General features: G+C 56.4%; 1 protein-coding gene across 4 annotated transcripts in view; it reads left to right on the top strand.

Moving 5' to 3' along the window:
* The first annotated feature begins 1,423 nt into the window (after nucleotides 1-1,423).
* Nucleotides 1,424-11,120, top strand: part of CLIP2 (CAP-Gly domain containing linker protein 2) — a 77,240-nt gene continuing 67,543 nt past the window's right edge. For 3 of the 4 annotated variants that reach the window (XM_082358550.1, XM_082358548.1, XM_082358549.1), the window contains exon 1: nucleotides 1,424-1,774. The gene's annotated coding sequence lies outside the window, so the exon portion shown is untranslated. The remainder of the gene's footprint in view (nucleotides 1,775-11,120) is intronic. The other variant, XM_082358551.1, reaches the window with a different exon arrangement.

The following is an 11,120-nucleotide window of genomic DNA, read 5'->3' as shown; positions in this document are numbered from 1 at the left end:
GCTCAGCCCTCTCCACTCCCTTCCCACCCTGTTGACACCTCCTCCAGAAGCCTGCTCTCCACTGGGCTCACTCCACACCCTCCTCCTACCTTGGTCTCCAGGTCTGGCTCCCCTGACCAGCGGAGACCTCCTCAGGGCTGGTCCAGTGCCCACCCTCCATCATCAATATCATGACCCATTTGCTGAACTGAAGTGAAACACTATCTCCAATTTATCAGTGGGGAAACTCAGTTCAAGAGGTGAAGAGGACTTCCCTGGCGGTCCAGCGGTTAAGACTCCGCGCTTCCACTGCAGGGGGCACGGGTTCCATCCTTGGTCGGGGAACTAAGATCCTGCATGCCGCGCGGCGCGGCCAAAAAATAAAAAAAAAAGAGGTTCATTCATTTCTCAGAGATTATGGATACCAGTGGAGGGATGGTTGGTAGCAACTTAGCAAATTCATCCATTCAACAAGTGTCATTGAATGTCGACCCTTGGTCAGGCAGTGCGCTTATTCACAGGGCACATAAATAAGAGTGGGCCTGGTGCCTGCCCTCCCCAGTCTCACTGTACAGACCACACCTCCCCCGACACACCCACATTCCCATATGCAAGGGAGATGGAGGTGAATTTGAGATGGGCTTTGAAGGGGAAAGATGATTTGTCAAACTGAGAAAGTGGCGAGGAACCAGCAAGGGCAAAGGAACTGAGGTTAGCTTATCAAGGGGAAAAGGGAGAACAAAGGCACAGAGGCCAACCACAGCCAGGCACCTTGGGTGTTGGGATTCAGTTACTTCTCATCCCTGGACCGCCACTTAGCCTCTGCCCTTGACCTACCTGGGAGGGGGTGGAGGGTAGGGGATGGGGGGTAGGCGGGTAGCTATCCCAATCCTCTGATATTGTAGGAGCCAGCTCCTGCCGGGGGAGGATGGTGCAGGGTTCAATCTGTATCTTGGGTACCACTTTTTCCAAACTAGTGTTGGGAGAAAATCACCAAGACATCCGTGCCATTTGTCCCCACCCGTTTTGGCCTCAAGACAGCTCAGTAGGACCTGGAGTTCGCACGTCAGCTACCCTGTCTCCTCTTCATCCCTTCCTGTCCAGTTCAAACGTCACCTCCCCTGTGAAGCCTTCCCGGAAACTCCAGAAACCTCCCCATCTGGGACATTCTTGTGAGCAGAGCAAGGCTGAAGGATGCGCTTCCGCCAAACACGACTGAAGCACCAATAGGTGCCCAGAGCTGAGGTGGGGGCTGGCGCGCCTCGGACGCCCCACAGTTGACTGCCGCTGGAAGCGGTGGGCAGGGTTCCACTCCGTTTTCCGCCCGCCCGCCCCCTTGCGGCGCGGCGCCGCAGCCCGAGAAACGCGAGGCCGCGCGAGCGCGCGCCTGACCCCCGCCGCGCCAGGCCCCGCCCTCCCGCGCCCGCCCTAGCGCCGGCCCCTTTTGTTCCCTTCTGGAGCCCGGCCGCTCGCTCCGCTCCCGTTCAGCTCCGCTCCGCTCGGCCACCGGGAGCGCAGGCGGCGGCCGGGGCTGCTAGGGTCAGCGGCGGCCGGGGCTGCCAGGGTCAGCGCCTCCCGCCTTCTCGCCGCCGCCTGGCCGGCCGCACACGCGGCGCGAGGCCCGGGCCCGGAGCGCGAACGCGGAGCCCCGGGCGCCCGGAGGGGCTGCAGCCGGTGGGCAGCGGCGCGCGGGGAGGGGCCGCAGCATCCTCTGTCCCCGCGGCGCCCGGGCCGGGAGAGGAGGGGGCCGGGTCCCCGGCCACCCGTCGCTCAGCCTGATGCTGGAAGGGCGAAGGTAGGAGCAGCCGGAGGGACCCCGAGGGAGGGGGCTCGATGGGCAACAAAGGACCGAGGGACGCGGGAGGCCGCGGTAGCCCCGGCCTGGTCCGAAGCGGGGCGGCCGGCCCGCAGGCATTGTCGGGGCGTGGGGGACGTCTAAGGGTCGGGGGCTGGCGGGTGGGCGTGAGCGGGAGCTGGTCCTGGGTGCACCCCCAACTTCCCCGTCGCCTGCAGGCGAGGAGGGGGCGCTGCTGGTGTTGGCGGACCCTTCCCGGGCTGCGGGTCCCCTCGGTGAAGGCATCACCGGCACCCTCGGTGCCCCCAACGGGGCTTCGGCACATATATATACTGGGGAGCCGCCCGTTCCTCCTCCCAAGGGCAGCGCTGGGCGGCTGGACGCGCCGCGGGGCTCTGGGCTCACAGGCCCGGCGGAGGGGGTGGTGTGAGGGTGGTGGTGGGGTGAGCCTGGTGGGCGCGGCTACGCAGCCCCAGGATCTGGGAGGACACGGAGCCCCCGCTCCGTTGGCTGGGGTTGCCTGGCCAATGCCCTTTGCACAACTTGGTTGAAGTGCATGGCGGAGGGGGATAGGGGGAGACTGGGGTGGGGCGGCTTTCCGCAGGGGTGCCCCCCCTCCAAGCTGGCGCTCATGGCTGGTGAGGCAGCACATTTTCTGCCCTCCCCACAGGGAGGGGCCGTGGCCGCGCGGAGGATGCTTCGCTGGGCCTCCAGGGCCCTCCCGTTTAGGTCCTTCAGGCAGGGCCTGGGCGGGGCGGGTGCCCACTGGGCAGTGCCATGCAAGTCCCAGCCCCACCCTGGATAGGAGCGGGCACCTTGTGGGGAGTCACACACCCAGCTGCGAATCCCCCAACCTCTGAGATGCCGCCTCTCCCTTCTGGGTGAGAAGTGGGAGTCCAATATGGGGGGGGCTGCCCTCCCCCCTGTAAGATGCCCTGGGAGGCTAGTGGGGGTGGTGCTGGCTTAGGGTTGTGGGCAGAGGAGCGGGAGGGTGCAGGGAGTACCACGTGGGGCAAGACTCCCAACCAGTTGTAATGTAAACAATGAGCCCTTCATTCATCCAGCTGCTGTCACCTGGCCCCGCACTGCCAGGGGCTGACAGGTACACAGGACTGGAGCCTCGCTGCTCCCACGGAGCACAGCCCAGCAGCCTTTGATGAGTGCAGTGATGGGGGAGCTGGGAGCACAGAGGAGGGACACCTGGAGGATGGGGTGGAGCAGGGAGCTTGATAGAGCTCACAGTAGAAGTTTGCTGTCAGGATGCCACAGGGGGCTTGAGGGAGGGGAAAGAGCATTGGCAGGGGACAGGAGTCAGAAAAGGAGGCAGGAGGCCTGGTGGCTGGTGGCTGAGAGGAGCAGCAAAGGATTTGGGTGACTGGGGCATGAGGTTTAAGGCAAGGGAGGTTCTGTTGAGGGAAGGGATTGTTCTGTCCCTCCTACTTTCCCAGGTGGGGCTCCTTAGACGCCCTTCTCCAAAAGCCCCGGATGCATTGGCATCTGCAGTGCCTGGCCTGGGAGGGGTGTCGGGATACAGGCTCTGGGACAGGTGGAGGGGGATGGGACGGAGAGGAGTTTCAAAGGCAGAAGAGTCTGGCGGAGGAGACCTGGGGGGAGCCTCAGCACACAGGACTTTGTACCCATAAGCCCCCAGGTGCAGCCAGCAGGCTGGGAAGGAGGTGCCTGAAATTTTTATCCAGAGCCTGAAATCCCAAGGGGTGCCACCCACAGAGGCACTAATCCCTTTTCAGCATCTGCTGTCCACTCTGGCGATTAAGAGTTTGGATGCTGGAGCCTGACAGCCTGGGTTCAAAGCCCAGCCCTGCCACTTACTAGTTGTGTGACCTCAGACAAGTCACTATACCTCTCTCTGCCTCAATTTCCCCATCTATAAAATGAGGAGACTTAAGGTATCTACCTTTTAGGGTTGTTGAGGGAATTGAATGGATGAATGTATGCAAAGTGTGTACTGTGATGGAGAGAATGCCCAGTGTTTGTTGTCGCTGCTGTACTAGGTGGCCCTCCAGCCTCCATCCACACCCACGAGTGGCCCATCCCCTCCCCAGCTGTTTGTCCATTGTCAGGGAGTCCTGCCTTTAGCCCTGCCCAAGGCCCTGCTGTTCTCTGCTTCAATGCAGCCTCCTCCCTGGGCTGTTTTCTCTGCTCTGGTCCAGCCTCCCTTGGTGATGGGAAGGCCACCATCCCCACAGCCCTGGCCATCCTTGCTCCTTCTGCTCTGGTCCACGATGTGGGGGACAGTTTTCTCTTGACCTTTCCTCCCTGGCCTTGCCACCCTAAAGATTGATCCTGCCCTCTTGATGCCATCTACCCTACCTCTGCTTCAACACCCAGAGGAGAGAAGCTGCGTTCTTCACCCCTCCTGCTTCCCTGCTATCTTAGTCTGAGCTGTTCTAACAAAATATTAGGACTGGATGGCTTATCAACAACACATTTATTTCTCACAGCTCTGGAGGCTGGAAATCTGAGAGCAGCATGCCAGCATGGTTGGGTGAGGACCCTCTTCCGAGTCGCACTTATTTTTGTATGCTCACGTGGTGTAAGGGGCTCGGGAGCTCTCTGGGGTCTCTTTTACAAGGGCACTAATCCCATTCATGAGGGATGCACCCTCATGACCTAATCACCCCCCAAAGGCCCCACCTCCTAATACTGTCTCCCTGGGGGGGTAGGATTTCAACCTATGAAGTGGGGTGGTGGGGGGACACATTCAGACCAAAGCACCTGCCCGGTGGTCCTTGGGGAGAATGTCAGCCTTTGTGTACGTTAAAAAAAAAAAAAAAAAACAAACCCAATGCATATTGAATGCTTACTCTGCCAGGAACTGTTTGAAGCTCTGAGTGCCTGTATTAGTTTGTGGGTATCTTGATACCATCGCCTCCATTTTACGGATGAGGAAATTAAGATGTGGAGAGGTTTGCCTGTTTACCCTCCACACATTTGTTAAACACCTACTGTGTGCTTGGGAGACCTGCTTCCTTCCCCCACCCCACTCACCTACTTACCTGGTTCATTTTCCAAAAGCGGTTTTGGCCATGCTTTCCTCAAACAGCTCCACCCCACTGGCTCAAGTACAAAGTCCAGACACTGTCTGGCTCTCAGGGCCCACCCCCAGCTGGCTGTGCCCTGCCTTCCCAGCAAGGCTCTACCCAGACAGGCCTCACCTTTTATAAACTGACCAGTGACCCTGGCTTGATGGGCAGGCCTGGCCCTGAGCTGGAAGAGGGGGGGAGGGCCCTGACACATGTCGTCGCAGGGAACAGGAACCGCCTCCAATTAGGTTAAGTGAAAGGGGAGTTGAGAGGAAAGGAACTTTGCAGGAAACAGTTGCAGGCGGCCTGGCTCGGCCTGGCTCCCCCAGGACCTGGGAAGCTGGCAGGCAGCCCCTCCTCCGACTTTCCTCTCTCTGGACTGTGGTTTCATTTTCTCATCCTCTCCCAGTGCCTCTCTCCCTTCTCCTCTCCCTGTAGGCTGCTCTCTCTGGGTTGCTGGCGTGGCCACCCTGAATGGTGGCTTCAGCTTGAGGCCCCAGGACCACCCAGGGGCACTCCCCTCTGTCTCTGGGTGCCTGAGAGCTGGATGGGCCCAGCCTGGGTGAGGGCGCCCACCCCATCCCCTCCGCTGATCGGGGGCAGGCCACGTGGTCTCTGGGGCTGGGGGTGGGAGCCAGTGCTGGGCACAGCTGGTACAGTGTCAGCTGCAGTTATGACGTGGGGTGTGTGCTGGGGGAGAACGGGTGAGTGGTGGCCTCGCCGTCCCTGGCAGCCCACCGCAGGCCTCCCGCCCCCTCCCCCGCCCCGCCCCGGGCTCAGGGGCAGAGGATGTGCTCTCCTTTCAGCGCCTGGGAACTGGCGGGGGCGGGTGGCGATTGCTGGCAGGGGACCCACCCTGTCCCACCACTCCTTCCTCTGGGCTGCGCTGCCAGACTCACAGAAACAGTAACACAGAACTCAAGTTTTCAGAGGAAACGCTTCAAAATGATAATGAAATATTACCCCTCTGAATAGAAAGTAGAGCATATCAGGTGGTTTTTATTAACAAGACATAAATTTGGGGCCTCGTGCACTTACCGGCTTCCGTCTTCACGGAGTAGCTCTGGCTCCATCCCTGGAACCTACCTTTGACTCCAGCTGCAGCCCAGAGAGACACTCGCTCCTCATTCACTTCCATCTGTGCCTTTTTGGCCTCTTCACCCTGAGAGGGGGGAATTTGAGGCTCACAACGAGGGCCTGGTTTTCTCATCTCTCCTCCCTAAGGAGGTGACCCTGTGGTGTCCAGGGCTGATCTGCTCCTGCTTGCACCCATCTCCTCCCCGGGGTGCCCCAGTCCTGCCCTCCAACCTGCAGCATCGAGGGTGAGAGCGGGTGATGGCTGGGCAGAAGCCAGCCCCTCGGTGTGGGGGGAACACAGTACACCTTAGTTTTGGACCCTGCCTTTGAGGAGCTTTTGCTGAATTAGGAAGACATCAGCCCCCTTCCTGAACGTGTAAAGGACATCAGCATCTTTGAGGAACATTTTAAGGCCAGAGCAGAAGAGCCTCCCTGCCCAGTGGGGTCATTGCCCCGGGAGTGGCTCAAGTCCCAGCGAGGGTTGCTCAGGCAGGGCACGGGATGGGTGGGATGGCTGAGGAGGCTCTCGGGGGAAAAGGACTGGGCCGCGTCCTGAAGGATGGGTGGACTTGGGTAGACAGGGAGTGCCTTCCGTATGGGCACAGGGAGAGAAAAGTGAAGGAGAAGTTTGGGCGGCAGGGTGTTGAGTGTCCGGTTGGGGGTGTTCAGCGTGGAGCCCACCATTCTTCCAAGTCCACTGTGAAGTCGGGCATCTGGTTGTCGGACCCTGCGATGAAGGAGGGAATGACATTTGGTGTTTTCCGATTTGTTTTTTTTGTTTTGTTTTTTGCTACCTTGTATCCTGATTCCGCTCTTGCTGTTCCCTTTTCTGCTGTAGACTGTTCCCTGCGTAACTTCATCTGCTTGTAAGTTCGCTCAGTCAGCTCACATTCAGCTTCTTTCCCGTTCAGCTGGGCACTGGGAACTCGGAGCAGAGGAGGGAAGGCATCTGAAAGGGTCTCCTGTGTTCTTTGTCCGATTCCAGAAAGGACTTGAGGTGATTTACAAAGATAAATGCAGTATAACGAGATGAAAAGGATGTGAGAAAATCAGAGCAAGGAGAAACCCTGGGTAGCAAACATCAGATGAAGCTGGAGGAGCTTCGGCACCTTCTGTCGGCGGTAATTTGACTCTGAGCTTTCTAGCAGCTGGATCGAGGGGGATGAGGAGTTTGGAGTGTCTTCACATTGTCACGTTGTCTCGTGCAAGCCGCTGCTATATATAACATGAAAGCCTGAGTGAGGGGCAGCAGCTCCAGGGAGGGGCTGGACAGCGTGGTCCTGGTTCTGGGGTAGGGTCCCCGTGAAGCAACGTCTAGAATGGGGGGGGGGGGCTGTGGGGGGGAAGAAGGCGGCCACCTTCTAATCTTTCTAATCCTCCTGGAGGGTCCTTACCAGCAGCTGTGGGAGCCAAGAGCTGGGGCTGATGCTCGCAGCCAGCCCCCTCCATGAGGGCCTGATGGGCTCCAGGGGTGGGTGAGACCTCGTGAGCCAGGAGCCAGACTGGTCCCTGCTGGAGAATCCCCATCCTGCTAGGAGGCTTCAGGGGCTGTGATACAGGGGTGTGCAGAGAGCTCCGGACACACCCACTTGGCTCCTGGACTTGGCTAGGGGGCAGAAGAGGGGTGAAGGCATTCCAGCAGAGCAGGCAATGGGCTGGGGTGTCTTCAGGAGCAATGAGAAGTTCAGGGAAGCTGGAATCAGGGTGCTGGGTGGGAGGGGTCCCAGGAAACAGGCCAGAGGCGGGTGGGGGCCAGGCCAGCTGGCAGAGGTGCTGCGGACCATGGCCTTGGCACCCAGGGCCGTGGGGCACCCTCATGACCTCCTGCTTAAATCTGTGCCCTTGTTCCTGCAACCCTGTGCCTGTAGGAGCATTGGTTCCAGTTCTGAGGAAGTAAAGAGCAGTGGTTAAGAACGTGAACTCCAGGACTTCCCTGGTGGCACAGTGGTTAAGAATCTGCCTGCCAATGCAGGGGACATGGGTTCGAGCCCTGGTCAGGGAAGATCCCACATGCTGCGGAGCAACTAAGCCCGTGAGCCGCAACTACTGAAGCCCGCGCGCCTAGAGCCCGTGCTCCACAACAAGGGAAGCCACCGCAATGAGAAGCCTGCGCACCGCAACTAAGAGTAGCCCCCACTCGCCGCAACTAGAGAAAGCCCGTGCCCAGCAATGAAGAAAACCCAATGCAGCCAAAAATAAAAATAAATTAGTAAATTAATTAAAAAAAAAAATGTGAACTCCGTGGCCAGAGGGCCTGAGTTCGATTCCCACCTGCTGCTGCTCAGTGTGTCATCCTGGGCAAGCGACTTGCCAGCTCTGGGCCTCAGTTTCCCTGTTAGTAGAGCTCCCAACAGTATCTTCCTCACAGGGCTGCTGTGAAGACTGAACAGGTTAATATCTGTGAAGGGCTCCGACATGCCTGCAGCAGAGCAAATGTTACTGGTCTGGGAATTCCTTGGGCTGAAGCGGCTTGGCAGGGGATAGAGCCTCATCCCCTCTGAACCGCCACACCCAGCACACCGCACAGGTTCAGAGTCAGGCGCAGTGAAGAGCACTGCTGCAGTGGGCCAGCCCTGGGGGCGTGGGGCGGGGCTCAGCAGGTTCTGGTTAATTGTACTGACAGTAATAATAGCTGTGCAAGCTCATGAGAGCCTCTCAGGGCAGCAGGAACCCACTCTGAGAGCAGGCCCCAGTCTCTCCCTGATTCCCTCCAGAGACAGGGAGCTCACTACCTGATTCTTTGTTTGTTGGATCCACTGGTGAGCACTGGCTCTGTGTCGGGTGTGCTCGGTGCTGGGATTCAGAAGAATGTGAGTTAGTCCTCTCTGTCCTTTCCAAAGATCGCTCCAAGCCGACTGGTGAGTGTGGCCATGGGGTGTGACAAGCTATTGTGGGCCTCCAAGTCAACATGGGAAGGATGATGGAGGCAGAGGAGTGCATTTAATTCATTCATGTGTTCCTTAGACATCTTTTGAGCTTCTCTCTGTGCTGGGCGCTGTCCTAGGTACCTCGAGTCCTGAAACCAACAAGATATGCAAAGAACCTGCCCTTTAAAGCTGCTCTCAGTGAGAGAGGCTAGGGATTATGCCAGCGAATGAGAGGAAGGGTATTCTAGCAGAGGGAACAGCGTGTGCAAAGGCCTGCAGATGTGACAGAGTGTGCATGGGGTGGTGGTGGCACTCCGCCAGAATTTGGTGGCTGGGGGGCATTGAGGTGGGGAGTGCCTTTCTGGAAGCAGTAAAAGAAAACACTGACTTTGAGAGCTTGTTAGCGACTGACCTCACCCCTGGGACCACTAAGTTCTGCCCCTCCTGCCCCCCTTCTTTCCCCTCCGCCAGCAGCCCTGGCTGGCCCTGCTGGTAACCATGGCCCCCTGCCTGGTTCATCCCTTCTCCAGGCCACCCAAGCGTGACCCCCTTCCCTGATTTCTAGCACCATTAATAAATTTTGCCTGCCTTTGAACTTCTTTTTTTTTATTTTTATTTTTTTAATTTAATTTAATTAATTTATTTTTATTTTTGGCTGCGTTGGGTCTTCGTTGCTGCGCACAGGCTTTCTCTAGTTGTGGCGAGCGGGGGCTACTCTTCATTGCGGTGCGCAGGCTTCTCATTGCTGTGGCTTCTCTTGTTGCGGAGCTTGGGCTGTAGGCGCACAGGCTTCAGTAGCTGTGGCACTCAGGCTCCGTAGTTGTGGCTCGTGGATTCTATAGCGCAGGCTCAGTAGTTGTGGTGCACAGGCTTAGTTGCTCCGCAGCATGTGGGATCTTCCCAGACCAGGGCTTGAACCCATGTTCCCTGCATTGGCAGGCGAATTCCTAACCACTGCGCCACCAAGGAAGTCCTGAACTTCTTTTTAAATGGAAGCATACAGTCACACCCTAAGCACTTTTACATCTGCCTTCTTTCACTCAGGATTCACAAGGTTCATACATATTGTTGCATGTGGCTGTACTGATAGTTTGTACATTCTCATTGCTGTGCTTTATTCCATTGTGTGAATAAACCACCACTTATTTACTCATTCTGATGGAGGGATAATTTGGGTTATTTTCAGTTCGGGAGTATTAAGAATAGTCCACATCTTTTGGTGCATGTATGTGCACTTTTCCGTGGTGGCATAGCTAGGAGTGGGATTGCTGGGTCATGCTCAGCTGTAGTGTGTAATGCCAGACTGTTTTCCACATTGCTTACACCAATTTCCACTCCTACTAGCAGTGCATGAGCGTTCTGGATATTCCACATCCTCACCAACACTTGGTGTGGTCCGTGTTTCATTTTATACATTCCGGTGGATGTAGTGTTGTCATGATGGCTAATGAAGGTGAACATCTTTTCACCTGTTTATTGGTCTTTTGATTACCCACCCCCCTGTTTTTTTTTGGTGCAGTGCCTGTTCAAGTCTTTTGCTGATTTTTCTAACTCGATTTTTGGAGTTATTTCCATATTCTGAATAGGAATCCTTTGTACAATACAGGAATTACAAATTCTTTCTCTCTCTCTCTCCCCACCCACCCCCATTGGTATCATTTGATGCACAGAAGCTCTAAATATTGTCCAGTTTATCCATCTTTTCCCTTATTTTCAGCACTTCCTGGGTTGAAATCTTTGCCTGCTCCAGTGTTAAGGCAGATCTTCTTTCATGTCTACTTCTAAAAACTGTATTGTTTTACCTTTCACATTTAGATCTGCTCTCCATCTGGAGTTGATTGTTGTGTACGATGTGAAGTAAGTGTATTAGTTTCCTGTGGCTACTATAACAAATGACCACAGATTTAGTGGTTTAAAACAACATAAATGTATTATCTTACACTTCTGGAGGTCAGAAGTCTGAAATGGATCTCACCAGGCTAAAAGCAGGATGTCAGCAGGGCTGCGTTCCTTCTAGAGGCTCTAAGGAAAAATCTGTTTCTAGAAGCCTCTTCCAGCTTCTAGAGGCCTCCCGCATCCTTTGGCTGTTGGCCCCTGCCTCCATCCTCAAAGCCAGCAATGTTGGACTGGGTCCTTTGCAGGCTGCCATCTCTTTGCTTCTCTTTCTCCTGCCGCCCCCCTTCCACATATAAGGACCCTTGTGATTACATTGAGTCTGCCTGGACAATTCAGAATAACCTTCTTCTCTCTGGTCAGCTGATTAGCAACTGTTCTCTCTGCAACCTTAATTCCCTTTTGCCACGTAAACTGACATGTTCACAAGTACTGGGGATGGGGCCATTACTCTGCCAGCCGCAG

The sequence above is a fragment of the Balaenoptera borealis genome (assembly GCF_965194805.1).
Source record: "Balaenoptera borealis genome assembly, chromosome: 16".
NCBI lineage: Eukaryota > Metazoa > Chordata > Mammalia > Artiodactyla > Balaenopteridae > Balaenoptera > Balaenoptera borealis.
The sequence above is the reverse complement of the archived record's forward strand: the minus strand, read 5'-3'. Positions and strand labels throughout refer to the sequence as shown.